The sequence below is a fragment of the Felis catus genome, chromosome X, assembly GCF_018350175.1.
Source record: "Felis catus isolate Fca126 chromosome X, F.catus_Fca126_mat1.0, whole genome shotgun sequence".
NCBI classification, from domain to species: Eukaryota; Metazoa; Chordata; class Mammalia; order Carnivora; family Felidae; genus Felis; species Felis catus.
The window spans coordinates 86,183,993-86,208,352 of NC_058386.1; the positions used below are offsets into that span (position 1 = coordinate 86,183,993).

Here is a 24,360-nt window from a genome sequence, read left to right on the forward strand (position 1 = left end):
CACTGCAGGCTGACTGCCCAGAAGCCACTAAGGCAAAGGAAGAAATGTGTTACTCCAAGTCCAGTGTTTCAGAAAGCAAAGTGCTACTGGAAAGAATTGTCTGAATGACAATGGAGAAGTAAATGGGCTTCTGAGTTAAGGTGCAGCCCAGACACCAGCATTCAGGGCTATTGTGAACAAGCCCTGGCAAAGTGCTATGTACTAACAGGGTTTTCTATAGATGGAGATTTCTATTACAGTCTTTCAGGCCTCCCACATGTCTTTTAAGGATGGAAACGCTATTATGCAGTTAACAAACCTGAACTGGGCCAGGCAGCCAGGGCCCCAGACCAATCCCAGGGTCATTCTTCTCATTCTAGACCATTCAGGCAATTCTATCCCTCCTGATGGAATCCTGGGGACCCTAAAAGGCCAGCACAAAGCCATGTTCATGGGATCCCAGCTGAAAGAACAGTCCATATTCCCCTCACCAAGCCATAAGCCTGGCACGGAGCTGTATCCCAGAGGAAGGAAAACTTTTTCTACTTTATCTGCCCATAATGGCCATCTTATGTGCTAGCAGTGGTCAGTATGAAAACATAGCTAAAGTATCCCCACATCTCTAAAAGTATCATTGAAAGAGAAGTGTTATGGACTACATATTGGTGTTCCCTCAAAAACTCATATGTTAAAGGCCTAACCACCAATATGATTACATTTGGAGGTGGGGCCTTTGGGAGATAATCAGGTTTAAATGAGGCCATGAGGGTAGGCTCCCCATAATGATTAGTGCCCTTATAATAAGAGAAAGAAACATGAGAACTCTCTCTCTTCCACCATGTGAGCACACAGCAAGAAGGCAGCTGTCTTCTGCAAAAGGCTGAAAGCTCTAACTAGTAACCGAATTAGCCAGCACCTTGATCTTGGACTTCTCAAACTCCAGAAGTGTAAGAAATAAATGTCTTGTGGTTTCCACCCAGTCTACAGTATTTGTTATAGCAGCCAGAACTAAGAAAAGAAGCTTCCAGATAAGGTACCTAAAATCCATCTTTGGAATGATGGCCTCAGCTCCGTATCCCAGTGCCATCCTCCCTGATGAGCTCTGGAAGGCAAGAAAAGTGGCAGCAATAACCACTTCTCTCCTGCTTCAGAAGTTCACTGCTCCAACTTCTGTTCCTTAGTATCTACCACAGTTCTAGAGCTCAAAGAGCAGATGAAGGAAGGAGTGATAAAAATGTCCCACTCATTCCTTCACTTCACAATATGGCAGAGCCTATGTCATTCCAGGTGCTGGGCTGGGTTGAAGCCCTCAGGGAGCTGCTTTTCACAACACTGTGGCTTCCCTCTTGCTCAGAGGGAAGCAGCTTTGCTAGCTTTCCCTGGCTCCTGCTCCTCTTCCTCTTCTCACTGCCCCTCCCTTCTTAAGGAAGTAATAAAGCTCCTATTTAAACCTTAACAGGACATGTCACTAAGGACTCTGTGAACTTGTGTAGGAGGAGGAGGCCTCTGTTTGTGAACTCTGAAACTCTACTGCAGCTTAGACACAAAGAGAGATTTGACTCTGAGTCTAGTGGGAGGCCTCATAGGGAGATCTAGGGGTCCCTAAACTTTATAGCCCTTAGCCTAATTTCCTTGAAGCCAGGCTTATAAGGGCAGGTGACTCTCATGGGATAGGTGCCACTGCCTGGATCCTGCTTACCACTGATGACCTGACAGACATGGGGACAGGCTTGGGCTCAACCTGCCTTTGAAGCAGGTTTGAATGGGTTTTAAGTGCTACTGATAAACCAATTACTACTTATTTCTGGGCAGTGTTTTCTTTCTTATCCTCACTATTCTTCTTTACCTTCATCCCTCTCTGTCCAGCATCAGCCCTCATTCTCCTGCTGCATCTTTCCCCCTTTGATTATATGCAATTCAAAATGTAATCTAGCATGTTCACTCTTTGATCTTGAGAGTCTGACTCTCTTCTAGATCAAGTTGTACATCTCTACCCAGGCCCTCTTTTCTCCCTGTGAAACACTCCCCTCAGCTATTTTAACCTCACCTCCTTGTTATTTACAGCCCACAGCAGGTGCTTGCCTTCCTCTTCTCCTGCTCCCTTCAGCTAAGCCTCCTCTCTAGAGCACGCTATGGTCGCTGACCAGGCAGGGGAGGCTATCACCTACGAAGAACACTTGGCACCATGGTGTTCTGCTTTGTTCTCTGCTTTCTCCATCCCTGCCGCCCACTCCATTCAGACTGAAGCTGCCCCATCTACTGGCCTCCCCACTCCCCATGTACACATACACAGCCACAGACTTAGAGCCTACAGTGACCCCTTCTGTATAAATAAGGTCCTGAGTTGTTCTTACATTTCACCCTTCATTTACTGTTTGACCAAATCAATCCAGAGACCCACCCCGTGCCACAGGTCTGCATGCTGAGAAAGCTTCATATAACCCACCAGCCACCCCCAACCACCACTGCCACTTAGGCATCAGGTCATAAACAAATCAGAATCTGTTTGAAAGGAGGTGGTGAGGTACCTCAGAGACAATGCAGACTATCCATACCTGACAATCCCCAGAGGTCGGCCCTTGCCTGCTGCTCTCACCCTGGCCCTGGATGCCTACCAAGATATAGCTACCTTGCCTTAAAACAGGGGAAGAACATGCTTGGTACCTAAATACTCATTGGTTAGACTTTGCTAAGATATAAGAGAACAAGGAAATAAAGAAATGAGGTAGCTGCTCTTCCTTGACACCTACCAGTATCTGGCCCAATGGATCCAAATGTTGGTATCATATAACGGGAAGTTGGCTCTGCTCTAACACCTGAACTCCCATATACCCAGCCCTCTCTCCCTCAAGAGTTTTGGCCTCCTCCCCAGGGAATCCACCTAGATGAGGCACTGCTGTCCTTATAGGGTAAAGTCATTGAAAGAGCCTGCCCTCTGCCCTCTGCCCTCTCCACTCTGTTTCCCAGTTCTCAGGAGCATACTCACCTTGGAACCTGTGCACCGCACCTTATCCCCCTCACACGCTGCAGGGACCAGTGGAGTAAAGGGAAATCAATTAAGAGACCCACCTCCAAAGTTCAGGGCCTAGGGCAATGGCCTTGGTTTTCAAGGTGGCTCCCATGCCAAACATAGTGGCCCTACTAGTCTAATTTCATGTGCCAAATCCTCACAGCTGTGTGTTCTTTAGGACTGAGGCAATGAGTATTCAAAAAACTCTATTTGGGGTGCCTGGGTGGCTCAAGTCGGTTAAGTGTCTGACTTCAGCTCAGGTCATGATCTCACGGTTCATGGGTTCAAGCCCTGCATTGGGCTCTGTACTGACAGCACAGAGCCTGGAGCCTACTTCAGATTCTCTCTCCCTCTCTCTCTGTCCCTCCCCGACTCACACACTGTCTCTCTCAAATATAAATAAACACTAAAATAAATTAAAAAAACAAAAGAACTCTATTTGTTTGCACAAATGCAAACCCTTAGCATTCATTAATCCTTTAGAATTAAGTTCAACCTCCCACAGAACCTCTATTTAATGCACCCTTTCTTTTGTCAGTCATTGGCTTAGGTTTCCTGGGTGTCCCCTGGGTCAGAGAACATTACTTCTACTCTGTGGACTCAGGATAGGTTTTCAGTCACTTAAAGCTGTGTGATCCAGGCTACTTGCCCTTCCCAAGGGGATGGCTGAGAGGAAATATAGAAACTGACTCATTGGCTTCCTGGTAGTTTGTGCTTCAGTTTCATTGTGATTTCTCATCTATTCTCTCAATATTTGAATGCTAGGCCAAAGAGTTTGGATTTTATGTGGAAGTTAAATAAAGCCATTAACAATTCCTGAAGTAATCAGGCTAGATTTATAAAGATGATGCTGACTGCAGTGTGTTGAAGGGACTAGAGGTACCAAAACTGGTATCAGTCACACAAGAGGTTAGGAAGTTGTTGCACTAACTCAGCAGCAAGATTCCCAAGGCCTGATATTGGGAGCCCATGATCAAAGAAGAGATAAGATGTTTTTCTGGAGGTAGAGCCAATAAACTTGGTGAGAGTCGAAGGCTTAAGGGACAGAGGGACAAGCACCTGGGGCCTGGGCAGGCAAAGGAGACTGGATAGAGTAGATCACATGCCCAGTTTTCAACAAACTGAATAGGGTGAGTGTCCAGGGTGCAAAGAATGTGTGTTCAAAAATGTGTATGCCATACAGCATGACAGATGTTACAGAAAATTCTAGCTTGAGAAGCATAGGGCCCTATGGCCTGCACACCTATTTCTGTGGGTAGTGCTCCTCCAGTCACACCAGGGAATGAGCCTCAGATGTGGTACCCTCACAAGGGAGTGTGGAGAGAGCAGAAGCCCTCTTCCACATAAAGCGAGAGAAGTGGGAGAGACTCCAGGGTCAAAACAAAGTGCCTGAAGATTGGCAGGCCAGGAGTGCTCCACTGCAGGTCAGGAAGGTGGGATCTGGAGAGGCGGAAGTGTAGAGCCTGTAGGTATGTCAATGGTCAGCTTAGTTGGTGGGACTGATTTGCTGTGTCTCAGCTCTATTCAACTTAACACACAGATCTCAAGTGTCTAGAAGTGGCTTACCTCCAAACTTTGGACTCTGATGAACATCATATCCTGTCAGCATCCTGTCCAAAACTTTCTGAATCAATTTCATTTGTAGTTTTTGCTGAACCAGAGAAGTCACTGATTATCAGTAAATACATGGTTTCTTAGACAGCATACAGCAGAGGTCACCCCAGCTATAAATTTTCCAAGGCCTTCTCTTCTCCTGTATACATAAAGACATACATAGTCCTATGTGTACATGCTCACTCTCCTACCCACCTCTCTCCCCACAGAGAGTCAGCCAAAAGCACAGTAACAAGGCCGACTTCTACTTCTTCCTCAGCTTTTATCCAGAGGGTGGGGCACAAAGACTGGGTCCATGTTATCAGGCAGGATGAAGGGGTAGCAGCTGGCCTTCTGGGAAGGAAGCAGGCAGGAGGCAGCACTCAGGAAAATGTATTACTTCAACCCCTTGAAGAGGCCCACCTTGCAATCAGCATGGACACAGCTCTCCAGGTTGGTTGACTGACCCAGGAAAAGTAATCTTCCACCCTTGGTGCCCTCTTGAGCTGTGCTAACCAATTTACCTTTTCCAGGTAAAAGTCACACTTCCCCTTTCTGGGCTGGGACCGGGCATTTTGTTGTCAAATAGATGTCAACCTTGCTCTTATACACCTCTGTTTTTAGGGCATAAGGCATATGATATAAAGAACCTTTTGACCCTTACCCAACAAAGCCATTTCAGATTCTTGGGCCTCAGCACTGTCTTCTCAAAGATATCCATTTTGGAATCTAGCATGTGTCTCACTAGTCATGTGTTTCCAAGCCTAGAGATGTCTTGGGTGAGTATATATTAAGTACCTAACTGTAGCCCTGCAGAGAATTGGTGTAATATTGTGATATATATATATATATATATATATATATATATATATATGAGGAAGAATATATATATATATTCTTCCTCCTTATCCTTCCTCCTTATTTCCTGGCTCACAGCTTTCCAAACCCTTGAAATTCCCTAAGTGTTGAGACTGATACAGGTGTCTCTTGTTATGTGAATGAGCACATAAACAGCACCTAAGGACAAGGTCTGTTTGCCAGGAGAACCAACAAAGTGATTAGAGGGCTGAAACTTCCAGTCATACATCCCTGACCTCCCAGGAGGGAAGAGGGGCTGGTGGTTGAATCAATGGCCATTGGTCAATCAGCCTCCACAAAAACCCAAAAGGACAGGGTTTGAGGGTTTCTGGCTTGATGAACATATGGAGATTTGGGGAGAGTGGTGAGTCTGCAGAGGGCATGGAAGCTTTGCACCCTTTCCCCGTACCTTGTCCTATGCATCTCTTCCATCTGGCTGTTCCTGGGTTACATAATTTTATATATAGTAAGTAAAATGTTTCTCTTAGTTCTGTGAGCCTCTGCAGCAAATGAACCAAACCCTAGGAGAGACTTGTGGTAATGTCTCTTTTATAGGCAATCAGTCAAAAGCACAGGTAACAACCTGGACTTGTGACTAGAATCTGGTACGGGGGGAAGGTGGTCTTCTGGGACTGAACACTTAACCTGTGGGATCTGATGCAGTCTCCAGGTAGGTAGTGTCAGAATTGAGTTGAACTTTCAGACACCCTGATGGTGTCTAAGAATTGCTTATTAGTATGGTGGGGGGGGGACCACCTCAGATGTTGGGATTGAGCCCAAAAACCTAATTTAGCTGGCCTTTCCTAAGGTCTCTGAGATATTCACCCAAGGCACCTGAGACCTTCAGTGAGGCCACTCCCCCCCCCCCCCCCCCCCAGCCAGAAGGGGCTTGTGAATGAGAACAGGCCCTGAGCATCACTGCGACACTTGGGATCTTCCATATGTTGGCTAGGGAATATTAGTGCCTACAAAACTGTGTGTGTATGTTCAATAGCACACTCTGGTATGTGAGACTGTGAACAATGCTGAGCTGCTGCCCAGAACCTTGCCCAACTACCTTTTCTTCCCCCTGGGTACATGTTCATTTCTGCCATTTAAAAACATATTCCCGATTATCTTCAATCATAACATTTCATTTTGTAATATTCCAAAGTATGTTGCATGAATTATTTCTGAATTAAAGCAATGTGTTCCTACCTGTTTCCAACCGTATGTTACCCATGTGCCAGTGCTCAGGATCTTGGGGCCACAACAAATACATATTTCTGTGTGATCTGCATGCAAATAGCTGACCATCTCTTCAGGTATTTACAGGCCTAAACTGAAATCCAGACGAAAAAAAACCTGTATCTTCAAAAGTTTCACAAGAGTAAGTACAAAAGTACACCCATCTCAGGCCACATGAATATACTTCCATAGATTACACCATCTGGGCTCCAATGAAGCAGAGACAATAATTTCCATTGGTAACATTGAATAGGGTCTCCCAGCCTTTCCACATACACACATGCCCCTGAAAGTGGGCTAAAATTTGTACTCACAAGTGCCTGGGTGGCTCAGTCAATTAAGCGTCCGACTTGGGCTCAGGTCATGATCCCGTGGTTCCTGAATTCAGGCCCCGCCTCCAGCTCTGTGCTGACAGCTCAGAGCCTGTCGCCTGCTTCAGATTCTGTGTCTCCCTCTCTCTCTGCCCCTCCCCAACTTGCATTCTGTCTCTCACATAAATAAACATTAAAAAAATCAAAATCTGTACTCAACAGGTATCTTTCATGTCTATGTTTTGTGTCTTGCCCATCACTCTGTACCCATTTTGATCACCTCCTATTCACCCCATTAAGGAGGAAAGGATTCTTTCCTATGGTTGTGAGGATGGCCAAAAACGTTAACACCTGACACTGGACAAATGTGAAGACAGCAGTGGATCAGTCACATATACTCACAGCCTGAAAAAGGAGGACACAGCAAACCAGAGAGAGCCTCACTCGAGTTGCACTCAGGAACCCTGAACAATCAGGGTCTGTAGGAGACAGGCTTTGCAGTGTCAAGGACAGAGTGCCTCTGGTTTCCAGGGGAGGATGTTATTGGCTTCAATAATTAATTCCACAGCTGGCAGGGAACTGAAACTCGCTAGAACAGCACTGAGTCTGTTTAATAAGGAGCGTTGTTTGGCTAAGAGACCTTGTCCACAGGCACAAAACAGGCAGGAGAACTTGTGGTTAGACCATTTGAGGTCCTTCTAATTTTACCAAATGTCAAGACAACATATAATATTAATTGTAGGCCTTGTACCATAATTTACACCTGAATGCCTTCACATCAGTTTAAACCTTGGTGTTGACTGAGACTTTCAGGGAGTAGTGGTGCCTCCCTAGGAAATGGCATAGGCACTTGCCCCAAAAGACAGAGGGCCACATGGTGAGGTGGTCATCAAAAAACATGAACTTTAAAGGTGCCCTCCTCTTGTTGGGATGAGTACTGGGTGTTGTATGTAAGCAATGAATCATGGGAATCTACCCCAAAAACCAGCACACTGCATACACTGTATGTTAGCTAACTTGACAATAAATTATATTTAAAATAATAATAATAATAAATAAAAATATTTGAAATAAAAAAAGATGCCCTCCTTTGTGGCTAATAAAGACAACTAACAGACCTGAATTTAGGCTAATCAGTGCTTGTAACAATGCCTGTAACAATGACTGTAGAGGAGATCTATTTACCACTTTGTAACTAAGTAGAAGTTCTCTGAGGAGCCAATTATGCCTCTCAATTAAACAAGCCACTTGGGGCCTACACAGAAGTTGGAAGTTCCATTTACTGCCTTTTTCAAGAGCCCAGCATTGTGTACTCTGAGAACTGAAATGAGTGCTTTGGTCATAACAATAAGATCTGGGGCTCCAAATGGCATAAGGGGTTTCCTGTTGCAGCCCTTACACTGTGACCGTAATACAGCTGATCCTAATTATTTGCAGATTCTATATCTGCAAATTTGTCTACCTGCTAAAATGTACTTGTGACCCCAAAATCAATACTCAGCGCTTGGGTGCTTATTTGCAAACATGTGCAGAGTGGCAAAAATATGTGAGTCATCGGACCCACAAGTTCTCAGGTTTATTTATTTATTTTTTCAACGTTTATTTATTTTTGGGACAGAGAGAGACAGAGCATGAATGGGGGAGGGGCAGAGAGAGAGGGAGACACAGAATCGGAAACAGGCTCCAGGCTCTGAGCCATCAGCCCAGAGCCCGACGCGGGGCTCGAACTCAGGGACCGCAAGATCGTGACCTGGCTGAAGTCGGACGCTTAACCGACTGCGCCACCCAGGCGCCCCAACAAGTTCTCAGGTTTAGACAAGGCAGCATTCCAGCTTCTTATTTCACTTCTCATACTGTATACAATGACCTTTCTTTTTTAAATTTTTTAAATGTTCATTTATTTATTGAGAGAGAGAGAGAGAGAGAGAGAGAGAGAGAGAGAGAGAATCCCAAGCAGTCTCCACACTGCCAGTACAGAGCCTGATGCGGGGCTCAAACTCACAAACCATAAGATCATGACCTGAGCTGAAATCAAGAGTTGGATCCTTAACTGACTGAGCCACCCAGGCGCCCCAACAAGTGGTCTTTCAACAGCATATTTAGTGCCATGTCGTTCACACTTGTGTGCTTTTTGTTAGTGATTTCACTGTTTAAATTTTCCCCCATGTGTAGTGCTGATGTCCTGTCTAGTGTTCCTAAGCACAAGAAGGCTGTGATGTGCCTTATGGAGAAAATACATGTTTTGGGCATGAATTATAGTGCTGATATCAGTGAGTTCAATGTAAGTCAATCAATAATATATGCTAAATATCAATTTAAATGAAGTAACACTATACACAAAATAAGAGGTCTTTAAACAGAAATACACATAAAACGAATTTATGTATTGGATTGGTTGATGACAATGTTGTGACCAGAGGTTCACAAGAATGTAACCAGGTATTTCCACTAGGAGCAATGGTTTCCTATTCACTAGTTCTGTGCTCATGGTGACTTTTACAGGATGTAACTACCACAAATAACAAGAATCAACTGTATATGTAAAGACATCTGGTATCCTCTGAATTAGTCTGCAAGGGCTGTCATAATAAAATACCACAGATTGGGTGGCTTAAACAACAGAAATTTATTTTCTCACAGTTCTAAAGTCTAGAAGTCAGATATCAAGGTACCAGCAGGGTTGGTTTCTGATGAGACCTCTGTCCTTGGTGGATGGCTGTCTTCTATGCCCTCATATGGCCTTCCTTTACATGAAAGTGGACAAAGACAGGGAGAGAGTTCTCTGGTGTCTCCTCCTTTTCTTATAAAGACCCAATCCTATTAGATTAGGGCCCCACCCTCATGACCTCACTGAACCTTGATTACCTCCATAAAGGCATGTCTCCAAATACAGTCATATTGAAGGTTAAGGTTTCAACATATGAATCTGTCGGGGACACAAATCTGTGGGGAAGCTGTAAGCCAGAAATCATGGACAAAGGCCAAATATATATGAAAAATACATTTTAGTCATCTGAATGATTAAATACCTATTTCTTATAAATCACAATATCACATTCACCTATATTCAGGTTTGATGCACTCTTTTTTCCCTTCTTTCATTCTTTTTGCTTGTTTGTTACTGGATATACTTTGTTCCAGGGGGCTCCTCTCTACTCTGCTCAGATTTATAAATTTCTTCAACCAGAACCAGAATCATCAGGGTTTAGGGGCCTCCCCTATAGCAATGGTTGCTTTTTGGCACTGGATAGGGGTTTTTGCATTGGGAGAACAGTTTAATACTACATGTTTCTTCCCCCTTTCTCATCAATTCCTGGGCCACAAGCAACCATGGGTGTGCACTTCAATATCCTTGGGTGTCAGGATAGTGTGTAGGTAGCAGCAAGGGAAGCAACAGCACAGGAGATAAGCAAGCTCACTACCCTGTCCAGGACAATAACTATTAAGGCAATCAGGGTGCCATGCTTCGTTAATTCTCCCTGTGGTAGTAATCCCCTTCCTATCTGCAAACCTAACAAAGGGCCATCCCAGGAGTACACAATCACAATGACCACATGGCTGGCTGCCCCAAGTAAACAGAAATGCTCACCAGGTTAGAAGCAGTGGTCACTGCCTAAAAAGTCACTAACCCAACCCCTAGTAAGAAGGACTCAAGTACTGACCGATTAGGATGCTGGGTTGTTGCTACCTTTATGGGTGGGAGCCTCAGACACTGTCTGGCACACACTGTTTGACTTTGAGCCCAAACTCAAAGGCACTTCACACTGAGATGCAGTCAATTAACTCCAATTCTTATGTTAAGGAAGGAAGACATGGCAATATCCAACAAAAACGACACAGTGCCACCCAGGCCAGAGCACAAGCCCACCAGGAATTGGTGGTCCTGTCCCAGGCAGCCTTCACTATATCACAGAACAGTTGGTCAAGGAACAGCTAGTAAAAGCTCACCAGTTCTCTTTGATTGTGCCTGGATCATCATGTGTGTGATGACAATTGTTTTAATCACCTCCCCTTCTCCTCTTTGTTGACGTAAGGAGGCTCATCCTAGAGTTATAGGGATGGCTAAACACACATCACCCAACTCCAGACAGAAAAGATCAATAGTCACATACATTCACAGTCCAAAAGAGAACATTGCATACCATGCAGAACACATGAGAGTTGCACTCTGAAATAGCATAAATCAGAAGGATCTGTGAGAAGGCGCCTGGGTGGCTCAGTCCTTAAGCATCTGACTTGGGCTCAGGTAATGATCTCATGGTTCATGAGCATGAGCCCCCGCTTCAGGTAAGAACACGAGCCCTGCTTCAGGTGAGTTTTGCTTCTCTATCTCACTTGTGCCCCCCCTCAAAAAAAGAAAAAGAAAAAGAAGAATCTGTGAAAAGCAGGCTTTGTAGTATTAGGAGGGTGAGGTACCCCCTGCTTCCTGAGTTATGTGATTGGCTTGTTTGAATTACTGTGCTGGCTGATAGGGAACTGAAACCACTACCCAAGGATAATACACAGGAATACATCTAGTCCATTTGATAAGGAGGATTGTTGCCTAGTGGACCCTATGAGGGGTGGGGAACAAAGTGTGAAAAGGAACTTGTGATTAGTCCATTCGAGGCTCTCCTGATTTTACAAGATGTCAATAAAGCATAAAAGAATAATTTTAGGGGCACCTGGGTGGCTCAGTCGGTTAAGCATCTGACTGAGGCTCAGGTCATGATCTCGTGGTTTGTGAGTTCGAGCCCCACATCAGGCTCTGTGCTGACAGCTCGGAGCCTGGAGCCTGATTCGGATTCTGTGTCTCCCTCTCTTTCTGCCCCTCCCCCGCTAGTGCTCTGTCTCTGTCTCTCAAAAGAAATGAATAAATGTAAAAAAAAATTTTTAAAGAATAATTTTAGCCTTTACCCATGTGAATATAAAGGAAACCTCATTTAACATTGAGATGGGAAGCCCCGAAAGAGGAGCTCTCAAGTACATACCTCACTGTAGCCTACATAACCAGCAGGAAGAAGGAAGAGAATTTTTGCCATGGAAGACACTTTTCACGTAAGAATTTATCTCCTGTCTTTAAGAACAGGAAAGATCCCTCCCTGCCCCAGCAACAAAGCATTAAGCACCATCTGAAGCCAATGAGAATCCCACCCAAACCTCAAACTCTTGTTCTTCTCCAATAAACTTTTTTCCCCTGAACCCTCCCCAATTTCCTCCTAAAACCTAACAAAAGCCGACCTTTCTTTGGTTTCTTCGGACTTGCCTATGGTTTGCCATAGCTTCCTTGTCCCAAATTGCAACTTCTCTGCTTTTCCCAATAAACTCATAGTTTTACTTAAATAAAATTGCTCTTTGCTCTATTTACAGTTAACTTACTTGGTGGTCAGAAGTGGGATCCTAAGGAGACAAACCCCAAAGGACAACAACTCTCAGAATCAAGTGAGGTATCCACACAGAGAGAGCCCTTTGTGCACCTCACTTCTGCAAGTTTCCATCTACTTCCGGTTCAATAATTCTCCTCTTGGATTTTGAGCTCCCTCCTTTTGGATGAGCTCTTTGCCTGTCCTCGGGATCTATTTAAAGGCTCCATCCTTTCTGGTGAGTACTCAGTTGGTTTTCCGAATCTCTGATTTTGAGTAATGGGATTACAATCTTCTAAACATTCTCAAGAGGGTCTTTCTTCTGGGACTCTGACTGATTTTATAGTTTTGAAACTATGGTCCCTCCTCATGTACATTTTTAACTACCTGGACCAACTTAGCCAAAAATAATTTAGAACTTCAATGGCCTTTAGGGGGACTTCTGACCCCCAAACTAGAAAACTCTGAACTTAAAATTAAATAGACTACATGGAAGGAATGTAATTGTTGGAATGAGCACTGGCTGATGTATGGAAGTGTTGAATCACTATAGTGTACACCTGAAACTAATATAACACTATATGCTAAATGGAATTAAATTTAAAAAATAGAATACACGGGATGCCTATTTTAGTTGGTACCTGGAGGCTTCCAAAAATATATTCAGGACTCAAAAATCACCTCTTCACAAAATAATGTTTCCAAATTAACTGAGGTAAAAAAAAAAAAAAGGAAGACAAAAAAGCTTCTAAAGCCCTTTACTCCTCTCCCCTGTCCTCTTGGTCTCAGGTACCATATTGTTCCACTCCTTTTTCTTGGTCTATGGACATGCAACGACCATCTTATGCTGAGTCCCTACTACCGTCTTCCTCTTTCCCTCCTATGCTGGCTCCACCTTCTTTAATATTCTCACTTCCTCATTCTAATCCTCTCACTGAACTTCCCTCTTTTTGAATCTCTCCCTGTGTCCTCGTCTCCCAAAGTTATTGAAACCTGCCCCTTTATTTTTTTTCCCAAAGTTTTTTTTTTTTTTTTTTTTTTTAATTCTGAAGTTAGTTAACACACAGTGTAGTCTTGGCTTCAGGAGTAAAACCTAGTGATTCATCTCTTACATATGGCACTCAGTGCTCATCCCAAAAAGTGTCCTCCTTAATGCCCATCACCCATTTAACCCACCCATATCGGATAAAGGGTTAGTAACCAAAATCTACAAAGAACTTACCAAACTCAACACCCAAAAGATAATCCAGTGAAGAAATGAGCAGAAGAATAGACACTTATCCAAAAAAAGACATCCAGATGGCAAACAGTCACATAATAAGATGCTCAACATTGACTCATCATCAGAGAAATACAAATCAAAACCACAATAAGATACAATCTCAAACCAGTCAGAATGGCTAAAATTAACAACTCAGGGGAGAAAAAAAATCTTCCTCTTTAAAGTTAAACACTCCACGGGCACCTGGTTGGCTCAGCTAGTTAAATGTTTGACTTGATTTTGGCTCAGGTCATGAACTCATGAGATCATGAGACTGAGCTCCAAGTCAGGCTCCATGCTGATCCTGGAACCTGCTTAAGATTCATTCTCTCCCTTTCTCCCTCTCTCCCTCTCTCTCTCTCTCTCTCTCTGCCCTCTCCTCCTCAAATGCACATGTGTGCTCTCTTGCTCTCTCTCTCTCTCTTTCAAAAAATAAAGTCAAACCCCCTGAGGATTCAAATTCTAAGCCCCTAATTTCTTAGTTCCCTGGACTGAATTATGAGCTATAGTCAAAAACTTCCCCAAAGTGACTGAGGATCTTCATAGATTTGCTGAGGAATTTAATAGTTTTCCAAACTTACCAACACAGTTTCTCAGATTTGTATTAGTTCACGTGCTCATTGGTGAGGGGCCAGGTCCAACAGTGGATAACACTGCCAACCAGCATAATCTTGAACAATCTCTAGAACTACAAATGAGGCACTGTCCCCCTGACTTGTTATATGATCAAGCTCTTTCAATTGTGAAATGACTTTACCAGTCTATTCTTAGGGCTTTCCCAAAACCTGTCAACTGGAAAAAGTTCCATGCTTATACCCAGAAGCCCAATGAGCCCAGTGCATAATTATTACAGCCAGCTCCAAATTGTTTTCAAAGAAGATTCTGGTCTTCTTTTAAATGTTGAATCCACTGGGGTAGCTTTTAATTCTATGGTCATGAATGGACAGAAACAGGATCTTGTATAGTTAAAAAGGACCAAGATGGAATGGAAAACTATGTCCACTCCAGGTTTAGTTAATTAGCAAATCAGCTCATCCACACCCTAGATGATTCAACTACAAGGAAGACCACTGAAGTCCCTAACTTACAACTCTGATAAATGGAGGCCCCTAAACAAAACCAAAATGCTCCTGATCTTTGTCATTGCAAAAATCCAGAGCATTGGAAAAGACTGTTACAAGCTTAAGCACTTCAAGTGCCTTCAGTTCTTTAAGCAACCTTTCCAGTGCCTTCATAACCGCCAATGACGGGACTCCAAGGAACTACAGGGGATTTTCCCAATCCTGCTCTTAACCAGTTCAGAGAAACAACTCTCCAGACTAGGAATGAATCTCTCTCTGTGTTGTTATTGACACCAGAACTACACCCTCAGTGCTCAACCCCACTGTTATTAAACAGTCCCTGCCTTGAGTATTACAACAATTCAAATGGGAGGGGATTGTCAAACCTCAACAGGTTCCTGTCTCTGAACCTATCACCTTTTGTTTAGGCCCTCTAAGAGATACTCACCCTTTTCTCCTTAGTCTTCCACCCCACCCCCCATTCATTTACTGGGCTGAGATTTCATGGAGAAATACCATGCTGGAAATTCTCTCAAAAGAGAGAAATAAATTCTATAATTTGACAGCAACAACCAAAATAGCCAATTAGGTGATGCAAATGAACCTTTAAGGTCATTTATTTGTTCCATCTCTAATGGCACTAGAGCTAGTTCTAAGGACACTAATCATTTGTCTCCTTTTCACAGGAGGGTAGCATCCATCTATCCAAAATTTTAGCCTTAAAGGTACACAAGGTCTCCAAGGAAAAACTGCAGTTTGTTCAAACTCAAGTTCGTTATTTAGGGCACCTAATCTCAGAACAAGGGCTGCACCTAGATCCAAGTAGGCTTCATAGCACCCTGCACTTCCCCAAACTCAAGACTAACTGCCAATTACAAGATTTTCTCAGGCAGCCTGGCTGCCTACTGTCAGAAATGGATTTTGAACTTTTCTCTCATGGCCCAGCCTTTATATACATTACTAAAGAACACCAAACCTGACCCCATTAATTAGGAAGCTTGGGATGACCTAGCTTTTAATACCTTAAAAGAAAACTAAATAAATCCCCTTGCCCTTGAGGGGCACCTGGGTGGCTTAGTCAGTTGAGCCTACTATTCTTGATTTCAGCTCAGGTTTCTCATGGTTTGTGGGTTCGGGCCCTGCATCAGATTCTGAGCTTACAGTGCAGTGCCTGCTTGGGATTCTCTCTCCCTCCCTTTCTCTCTACCCCTCCCCAGCTCTCTCCTTCTCTCTCTCTAAGTAAATAAACTAAAAAATAATAAAAAAAATAAATCCCCTTGCCCTTGGACATCCCAATTACCAGCTTCCTTTTTTTCCTTTTACATATGAAAAGGAAGGGAATACCCTTGGGGTATTCAACAAAAAACATGGAGACCACCATCAACCCACAGGGTAATATAGCCAACAGCTAGACCCTGTGGCATGAGGTTACCTCCCTTGCCTCAGAGCCATTCCTGATACTGCCATCTTAGTTAAGGCCACTGAAGAAATAGTCATGGAGTCCCCTCTAACCCCCTTTGTGCCCCACAAAATAGAACCCTTCCTAAATCCTAATGACTGTGAATAGAGGTCTGTCCATGATCTCAGAACAATGTAAACAATGTTATCCCTCGTCACCCTGTTGTTCCCAACCCTCATAGTCTACTAGCCTCCATTCCAACCTAAATTCTCACCATACTCAACACCTTTCAGCCAGTCATCTCACCTCCTGTGAAATCCTCCCTCTTGCTAACAGCTCCTCACATAACTTTTTTTTTCAACTATAAGAACCTTAACCCTGCTACACTTCTTCCCTCTTCTAAGATACTCCTCATGACTGTTTGACAGATCAGTTCCTGACTCCCTGTGAAAACTTATAGGAAAGTCCTTTGGATGATGCTGATTAGTCATGGCTCACTGGTGCTTCTTATATGAAAAGAGAATATGGAAAACACAGTGCTAGACATGTAATTCTAACTCCCTCCAAAGTAAATGAAGCAGCATATTTGCCTTTGGCTACTTCAGTACAAGCCAAGCCAGAACCAGGACCACTCACAAGGACCAGAAAGACTCTCTTCAACCTCACTGAAAGGACCCCTATCAGGTACTGCTAACCAACCCACATGCTGCCAAATTCCAAGGAACAAACTTTTGGATTCCTGGGTCACATATAAACACCAAACCCTGACGAGACCTGCACACCATCTGGTGACCTGAAAATAAAGATTTCCAGGAAATGAAGCAGATGGCAGCTGAAGGAAACAGCTTTCCCAAGATGATGGGACCAGACACATATACCTTCTGTCCCTTGGTTGTTCTCACTCTTTCTTTGCCCTCTCTGGGAAAGAAAATGCCCTTATGTCCACATTTCCCAATCCTATGCAAAATGGGGTAACCTTTCTGACTGCTGGATCTGTCACGAGAAGCTCCAATCTGTTCACAATGTCAGAGATCCCTTGGTGTTACCTAAAACGAATTTCCTTCTAGTCCCAAATACCATTGCTGATACAACCAAAAGCCTATAGATGTTAACTATAGGGTTAGGCTATTGTGACCAGGCATTCCCACACCTTGTTTCAACCTTTCCTTAGTCATAACCATACTAGCTCAGTTAAATCCCTCCATCTTTGCCAGTTGTACCATCTTCACTCCCCCAGGTTCTTCTCCTTATCTAACTGCAATATGTCTCCCTGTACCCAAGGGAAATACAGATACATTTGTTCCTCTTTGCAAGGTTTTTGCAAGGTGTTTTTTTTCAATGTTTATTTATTTTGAGAGAGAGAAAGAGAAAGAGAACGGGGGAGGGGCAGAGAGAGAGGGAGAGACAAAATCCCAAGCAGGCTCTGTGCTGTCATCATGGAGCCTGATGCAGGGCTCAATCTCATGAACCCCAAGCTCATGACCTGAACCAAAAATCAGAGTCCCACGCTTAACCATCTGACCACCCAGGTGCTCCTGCAAGGTTTTTAGAAAATAAAAAATGGACTTTAGGAAAAAATGGACTCTCACAGAATGTCATCCCAACTCCTCTGACCCATGGCTTGAAAAGGTCAATCAGGACATTTCCAGCTAAGGGCTCTATCAAAAACCAGACCTTAGCTAGAGTCTCCTATGCTCCACCTGGATTTGTTGGCAATGGACAGCATTTCCTATGGGCATATGAATGCTTAGATAGCTGGCAACTTGGAACTCAATGCTATTGGGGCATTTAACTGTTCCTGTTAACATCCTTAACAAATCAAGAGACTTCCCATCGGTCTGCCCCATTAGGCTTCCAGAGCATCTTAAATGTGAAATTCTGGGGGGCATACATGACTCCCGGTTTGCCTCCATCGGAAGAGATTTTCTTCCTTGGGTTGGAGTAAGTGCCAGTGAACACATGATCAGATATCTCCCCCTAACCTTAGGAGAGCTAGCCAATTCCACAGCAATATCAGCCCACTGACTATCACTTGACTGTTTGACTAATGTAGTTTTAGATAATCACATAACCCTTGGTTATCTACTTGCTGAACAAGGAGGTATTTGTGCAATAACAAATATCACCTGTTGCACATGTATAAATTCATCTGGAGACGCAGAAATTCAATTACACAAGATCAGGGAACAAGTGCACTGGTTACAACAAATCTCACTTAATGACCCCCGGTCTTTTGATCTATTTAGCTGGGTTTGGGGTCTCCATATGGAACCATCACATAAACTGTATTTGTCATATTACTTTTAATCCTGCTTGTATAATTAATTTTAAACTTGACCTGATGCCTGTCAAATCTCTGCAGAAGTAATGTATCAAATAGGGTGATGCTAGCTCAGCACTTCAAGATGATCTCCAATGTTTATGACCTTGACAAGACATAGACCTTAGATGGAAAGTGACTGAGATTTCTCCTTCCTACGCTTCCTTATTCCTCAAATGTGGCCTTGATGGTTTCCAATCATTATGCACTTTCCCTCCAATGTGGGTCAGTGACAACTGAAGAAGATCTTTCCTGGTACTGAGGGACAAACCACTAAATTTAAAAAAATCTGACTCTTGTTCAGCAATACTTTCGAGGAAAAATCTTGATCAAAAGGGGGATATGTGAAAATAAATGAAGGAAACATCATTTAAAATGGAGTCAGGAAGCCCAGGAGTGGGACTTCTCAAGTACAAACCTCTCACTGCAGCCTACAAAACTAGCAAGAAGGAAGATAATTACTTTGCCAAAAGAAGGCACTTTTCACATAGGAATTTATCTCTTATCTTTAAGAACAGGAAGATCCCCGCCCCACCCAGCAAGACACACTAACCACCACCTACAGCCAATGAGAAACCCACCCCCATCCTCAAACTCTTGTTCTTCTCCAGAACTTGTCCAGAACTCTCCCCAATTTCTCCTTAAAACCTAATAAAAGCTGGCCTTCCCTTTGTCTCTTCAGACTTGCCTATGGTTTGCCATAGCTTATCACAAATTGTAATTCCTCTGCTCTTCCCAAATAATCTCATTCTTTTACATAAATAAAATGGTTCTTTGTTCTGTGTAATGTTAACACCCAACAACCCTCACCGCCCCCCCCCCACACACACAATGGCCAATGCCTGTGACCGCAAACTGCCTGGAACCTTAGTCCCTGGGAATGAATGGGTGGTGGTATCCTCACTCCCTGCTATATGGGCACACACTGAAACTGGGTGCTATCAGGTGCCACTGTAATATATAGGCTGAAACACATGGCTCCATCTTAACTGGCCACCCTCATCACCACCACCAACCCCTTCAGGGGCCGAAGGGCAGGTTGCATAGGGGGGCTCAGAAGCCCAGGTCTATGTGTCCCCCCAGTGGGCTCCTACCAAGAGATCACTCGCCCACTCACCACCCCCTCCGCCACCTCCCTCTTCTCCTCCTCTCCATTCACCGTAGCCTAGCAACCCGCTTACCAATAAAAGAGGTCCAGGATGACGTTGGGAACGTCGGAGGAGGATTCACTACAGGCCAAAGTGGAATTTCAAGGTGAGTGTGTGTGTGTGTGGGGGGGGGGGGTCGTCGCCCTCCAGGAGCCAGGTTCCGAAGAGCCGTAGGAGGACAGCGGCTCCCAGCAAGCCCGGGATGGCATAGCTGAGACCGACCACAGGGAAGGCCTCGGACCAGGAAAAGAACAGAGGGAGGTGAGCAGGAAGCACTAGGCGAAAGGGAGCTGGGGGAGGGAGGCAGGAGGCGGTAGGTCTTCCGCAAAAAATCACTTTTAAGAACTGAAACCAAGGGGAACAGAAAGTGCGGGAGTCGCTCAGGAGCCCAGAGCCCCGCGCGCGGCGAGAGGAGCAGCCAGGTAGGAGCTCTACTCCACGCTGCGCCCGTAGCACGCGTCCTGTGCTTTGAATTGCGCTCGGTCTGAAGCCAGTCCCATCTGCAACTGGGCGGGCACTGAGCCAGCTGCGCCGCTGGCTCCGCCCACTCCATGGCAGCGCCTGCCTAGCCAATCGGGAGATTCCAGGAGCCACACAAAAAGACGTGCAATCCTACTACCTTCTCCAACTACGGCGCTGCTCAGTCCTCTGCTCTTTCAGGCCTCTGCGGTTTCTCCTGGGGCAGGCTTCAGCACCTTGGTTGCTGGAGGGCTGGGCTGGAATCAGCTGCTTGACTTACCCTCCTCCGCCTGCAGCACCTCCGCCTCTGCAAAAATGCAAAATTTGTTTTTCTCTTGGAAGAGCGTGTGCCCAAGAGTTTGGTGGGTTTTGTTGTTGTTGTTGTTATGTTTGTTTTTGTTTTGGTGAAGGAAGTGCAGTGCTTTGAGTGCCCTGGCTGAATCTGTATTCTAAAAGAGCTGGACACCTTGGGGGAATCAGGAGGTACTAGACTGCTTATCATTCCCAGACGCTTGAGCCTCCAGTAAACCTCAGTGCCTCGCCTCTGGGTGGAGTGGAGGAGGGTCAGCAAATAAGTTTTATGAGGGGACTCTGGCCACAGCAATAGTGGCCCTTCAGTAGGACAGAAATTGGGCTCCAGGAGCATCCCCTCAAATGGGGTTCATGAGCAAACGGCCAAGAAAGAATTCCTGAGACGTTTTTGGTGCAAAAAGGTGATTTTATTAAAGCACTGGGACAGGACCCGTGGCCAGAAAGAGCTGCACTGGGGTTGTGAGGAGTGACTGATTATATATTTTTAAGTTTGTGGAGGGAGGGAGATAGAGATAAAGTAAGTTTCTAAGGAATTTGGAAGCAAGTCTTTCAGGACCTTGAGGACTAGCTGTTGTTAAGATAAGGTTACTTTTAGTTTTTAACAAAACACAAACATTAAGGAAGTAAGGCAGCCACGCATTCCTCAAGGAAGGTCACTCTCTGCATGTTTCGGATATCTATCAGTGGGCTGCAAACTGTAAGATTTAATTTAAGCTACATTTCTCTTGCCTTTGTTTTACTCCTCACCACCACCCCCCAACCAGAGGATGCAGAGTTGGAGTGTTCTTGGCTGACACCATGGAAGGGGAAAAGAAGGCAAAGGTAAGTGTATCTTTAAGGGAGTTAGCCCCTAGAGAGCAGGCCATTCTACTGTTCCAGCATTCTGGCCCCATCATATGGAAAAGCCTGGCATTTTGTGTAGAGGGCATCTGTTCTTTCCACTACCCTGAACATAGTCCTGTGGGATAGAAGGATATCAGAGAATGAGGAAATGCCTCCACTCATTACCCTCTGTCCTTCCCATCTCCAAGATGAAGCAAGTTTTGGGGCGCCTGGGTGGCTCAGTCTTTTAAGTGTCCATCTTCCACTCAGGTCATGATCTCGTGGTACATGGGTTAGAGCCCCACATCTGGCTCTGTGCTGATAGCTCAGAGCCTGGAGGCCGCTTCGATTCTGTCTCTCTTTCTCTGCCCCTCCCCCCGCTCGTTTTCTCTCTCTCTCTCTCTGTCTCTGTCTCTCTCTTTCTCTCATAAATATTAAAAAAACTTTAAAGGGGCGCCTGGGTGGCTTAGTCGGTTAAGCATCCGTCTTCGGCTCAGGTCATGATATCGGGGTCCATGAGTTCAAGCCCTGCGTTGGGCTCTGTACTAACCTCTTCAGAGCCTGGAGCCTGCTTCAGATTCTGTGTCTCTCTGCTCCTCTCCCACTCATGCTCTCTCTGTCTCTCAAAAATAAGTAAACGTTAAAAAATAAAAAGCTTAAAAAAATGAAACAAGTTTAGAAAGAGGCCTCTTTAGAGCACATAAGCCAGACAGGCAGTCAACAAATAGAACTCAGTGATGGCATGTCATTTAAAAGTGTTGAAATCAGGGGCACCTGGGTGGCTCAGTCAGTTGAGCCTCCGACTTCAGCTCAGATCATGATCTCACAGTTCCCTGAGTTTGAGCCCCATGTCAGGCTTGCTGCTGTCAACACAGAGCCTGCTTTGTGTCCTTGTCCTCTGTTCTCTGCGTCTGTCCCCTTCTCTCTGCCCCTGCCCTGCTTACGCTCGTACTCTCTCTCAAAAACAAAACAATATTAAAGAAAAAAGTAAAAGTGATAAAATCAAAACAGATTTCAAGTTCGCTTTTGGTTAACTATAACATTCAAACAGAGGAGCGCCTGGGTGGCTCAGTCGATTAAGTGTCTGACTTGGGCTCAGGTCATGATCTCACGGTTTGTGAGTTCAAGCTCCACGTCAGACTGTGTGCTGACAGCTCAGAGCCTGGAGTCTGCTTCAGATTCTGTGTCCCTGTCTCCCTCTGCCTCTTCCCCACTTACGCTCTGTCTCTCAAAAATAAATAAATGTAAAAAAAAATTTAGAACATTCAAACAGAAACATTGTTCCCATTGTCTTTCCTTGAGTATTTGGTAAATGAGTTGGGACTGCTTGTACCCAGCATATTGCAAATCTTCTGTTTGGAACTGCTGGGGGTAGCTGAGTGTTTTGCACAGCTAAAGATTTAACTCATTACCCCACCTCAACAACAACCCATCTATTTTTTTACCATTTTTGAATCACTTTTAAAATATATCTCATCATTTTCTGCCTTCTTAAAAGCAGCAGAGCACCCTAGCACCTTCCTTTCCCCTCTTTTCCCTCGTACCTTTTTTTCCTTCCATTGCAGCAAATGCTTCCTTCCCACCAGTGCAAGATTAGAAAAAAAAAAAAATAGGTGGGAGTATCTATATATCACTAACCATTACATACAGGAGTGGGTTTGTCAAGCCTACTGCTACTGCCCTTAATCCTTCATCCCTTGTCCCTGGTCACTCAGGCATCCTTGGAGACAGTCCTTGCTTACCAAAGATGGAAAGGCCATTCCAGGTAATTTTGCCCAAGCACCTGAATTGTACATGTGGGGACACTGAAGCCTAGAGAAGGAAGAGGAATTGGCCCAAGGTTACATGGCAGAGGCCAAAACTAGAATCTTGTTTCCAGAATGACCTAGTTCCAGAACTGGTTTTTGTTTTTGTTTTTGTTTTTGTTTTTCCAGTGATAAATTGGTTTTGCCTGGTATTTCAGTCAACCACCAGCAGGTGGGAGTAAATTTGTTTGCAAGCAGGTTGTTCTTAGCACCCTGGAACAAATTGCACACTCAGTCCCACATTTGTCAAAGCAAGCCTGAATTATTTTCTCCCTAGGTGTCCTTGTGACTACAGTGATTGCTAAAAACTTGATGGCAATAGTTTACTTCCAGAGCTTACATCCCAGACTCCCATGACAAATACCCCCAAAGTCAACAAGAAATCTATAAAAGCCAGTATAATTTGTATGTGTTCAGCTTTTGTATAGTTAATTTATTAGAATATACATAAATATCCAGGATTAATGGACTTAAACCTGAATACAGGATCATGGTGTACTGACCTAGGCGTTAACCCATCTGTGTTCTGACCCAGCTCTGCCACATTACAGAGAGTATTCCAGTTTGGCTGGAGTGTAATGTGAGTTGGGAGGTAAGACAAGAGGTAAAAGAGGTAAGAATAAAAAGAATAGGTAGCACCTGGCCTAGTGAGGGTCACACAGTAAATACGTATTCAGTGAATAAGTACAGCAAAAAAAGAGTTTTAGATCTGATTGTCCAAACTAAGGAATTTGATTTCTGTTGTACATTCAACGGTAAGCTTTTGACGGATTCGTGCAGGGGAAATGATACAATGAGGAAGAAACATTCAGTACCTCTGTGAGGGAGAAGGAGAAACTGGAAGGAAGAGACTGGGGAGGAGAGCAGTTAGGAGAATATTGTATACCTCTGCTTCTGGTAATGGCAGACTGAGTAATTTGGACTAATCATCCCAAATAAGGACAACTAAAAAAAAAAAAAACTAGATAAAACATAAAAAGTAATTACCTTCACTAAGAGCTAAGAAATGATGAGGCTAAAATCTAGAAGAAGACAAGGACCTGGATAGAAAAGCCCAGCACTATAATCCACTTTTGCCCAAGGGAATTTGCTGAATTCAAAAGGAAGTATTGTGAAACTGAGCTGTGGTTTTCATGACCTTATGGGCAAAGGGGACAAGAAGTTGAAACCTTCCCAAATGAGTAGATCTAATAAGCCACTCATCCACTTTAAGCTGAAACTAAGTGGCTACCCTCCAGGATAATAATGAATCAGAAGTAACAAGATCTTGCATGGACTTGTACCCTAGATACCAATCAGCAGGGTGATCCAAGGAACTCCCAATCCCTGAAGTTGGATTAAAGGAGTCTTGGTCAGGGGCACCTTGGTGGCTCACTCAGTTAAGCATCTGACTTTGGCTCAGGTTATGTTCTCACAGTTTGTGAGTTCAAGCCCTGCCAGGGGCTCGCTACTG

The 24,360-nt window shown here is 44.3% G+C and overlaps 1 protein-coding gene and 1 long non-coding RNA gene across 6 annotated transcripts in view; one reads left to right on the forward strand and one right to left on the reverse strand.

Annotated features, from left to right (window-relative positions):
- Positions 1-3,342: 3,342 nt before the first annotated feature.
- LOC123383348 lies at positions 3,343-20,012 on the reverse strand. The gene is made up of 3 exons (XR_006592955.1): positions 19,543-20,012; positions 6,638-6,761; positions 3,343-4,742 (listed from the first exon to the last, which is right to left on the reverse strand). It is a non-coding gene; the product is annotated as an uncharacterized LOC123383348 (long non-coding RNA).
- LOC101101037 (small ubiquitin-related modifier 2) overlaps positions 19,728-24,360 on the forward strand; it is a 161,515-nt gene continuing 156,882 nt past the window's right edge. For 3 of the 5 annotated variants that reach the window (XM_045050715.1, XM_019824128.3, XM_045050719.1), the window contains exons 1-2: positions 20,077-20,330; positions 21,045-21,102. The gene's annotated coding sequence lies outside the window, so the exon portion shown is untranslated. Of the gene's footprint in view, positions 19,771-20,076; positions 20,331-20,407; positions 20,682-21,044; positions 21,103-24,360 lie in introns of those variants that run through there. The other 2 variants (XM_045050717.1, XM_045050716.1) reach the window with 2 other exon arrangements.